Raw genomic sequence first — 1,940 nt, 5'->3', positions numbered from 1 at the left:
GTGCACCTGCTTTCAGTCATCCCAGAGCATAGGACACATAATAATGGGCTCAAGTTGCAGGAAGTCAGATTTCAGTTGAATATCAGGAGAAACTTCCCAACTGTTAGAACAGTTCTACAATGAAACCAATTACCTCAGGAGGTGGTGAGTGTTCCAACGCTTGAGGCATTTGAGAGAAAATTAGACAACCAACTGTCAGATATACTTTGATTTTGATTCCTGCATTGAGCAGGGGGTTGGACTTGATGGCCTTATGGCCAGCTCAATTATTCTATAATTCTATGATTTAATTTTCTTACTGACCATTGGTATTATTGTGTCTTACTTCAAAATGTTATATACTAGCTCTGCTATATTTGGGAGCCTCGTTACCTATTTTGCTCAGTGAGGCCTTGGGTTTTTAGCCCACAGTTATAGACTATCTCACCTAAGCTACACCTCAAGAAAATTATCTTAAACTAGCAGTCTGTCTACACTGTCTCCCCTCTGCCCCACTCCAGGCTGAGAGAGGCAAAGAGAAACAGAGAGAGAGAGTTAATTAAAGAGCAGTTCCCAGTGAATCCATTTCCATCTGCTGGTGACAGCAGCAGGAGTGGGGGAACGATCATCATCATTGTTGGGATCATCATCTTAGAACTGCAGAGCTGGGAAGGATGCTACTGATCACTAAGTCCAGCCCCTATCAAGGAGGCACAGTGGGGAATGATATTTAATTGTACCAAAATCAGTAGGACTCACCTTAGAGAAAATATATTAGAGTGTTAGTGCAAAGCATACTTCTATTTGCAAGAAAGGTGACCAAAATGATCAACTTCCTTATGAGGAGAGGTTAAAATGTGCAGGAAGCGCATGTACCATATATACGCGCAAGCACCTGTAGAGTGGGGATTCTGCACTCATCAAAACACTGTTATTTGGAATGTCTAGAAAACACATTGCTGGGCTCAGCACGTGATCAGGAGCATCCTGTTCCTTAATTATAATGTACGTGTATGCATTTTGTAAGTTACACTTAGAGATGGGTGGGAATGTTGTTTGATCTTGTCTTTCATTAGAAGGTACATTCTCTCTCTCTCTCTCTCTCTCTCTCTCTCTCTCAATGCCTCTCCCTCCCTTTCCCCCATCTCTCACAAACATACCACACATACAGTCTCGTGTTTCTGCACTCTGCCTGTGCAGATAATGAACAATAACTGGCTTTTTCAAAAAGCTGAAACATCAGAGAGACCAATCTGTAGGAGATCCTTCCATTCTATGGAACACCATGTAAATTGCAAGCCCTGGTCACTTGGTGGCAATCATTTTAGCATGTGCTGGTAGAAAGAGAACAACAGCAAAGGCTAGTGTTGAAGCTTACTGTAAATCTGTCCATGGAGCAATTACAGACTGTGGGTGAATGGATGATCCCCGTGTTAATAACTGTTTGCCATCCTAATCAGAGTGATATTCTCTGAATGATGAGGAATAGCTGCCTCATTTAGGTTTTGAAGCAAAGACGAGTACCAGGTTTCTAAAGTCTCCATGGCAATAGAAGATGCCCATTTTTCAGTCACTCAGAAGATTTCAGGGACAGTTTCAAGCTTGCCAACAGGCCATATTTCCCTAGCGCAACTGTTACAACTATTTCATGTTAGGTAATTAGTACTGGAAATACGACAAAGAGGAGTGGGGGAAGAAGCAGATTTCACCACATTTTACTTAAAAATCACATAAATGCCCAGAACTTGTGCTACACAGATCCATATGCAAATTATAGGGGGGGGACCTATAGTGGTTTATCCAGGTACAATCCTTTATTTGGAAGGACATGACACAGTAAAAATTGGGATGGGACTTGTGGATGTCATTTGAGCCCTTCTCCCCATAACTCATACATCGCTGGTTATTTCTCAAGGTGTCCTCAGTTGTGGAGCTTTTATGCTGAACAGCTCAATGGAAAA

This window comes from Pogona vitticeps, chromosome 10 (assembly GCF_051106095.1).
Source record: "Pogona vitticeps strain Pit_001003342236 chromosome 10, PviZW2.1, whole genome shotgun sequence".
Classification (NCBI taxonomy): Eukaryota; Metazoa; Chordata; class Lepidosauria; order Squamata; family Agamidae; genus Pogona; species Pogona vitticeps.
The sequence above is the reverse complement of the archived record's forward strand: the minus strand, read 5'-3'. Positions refer to the sequence as shown.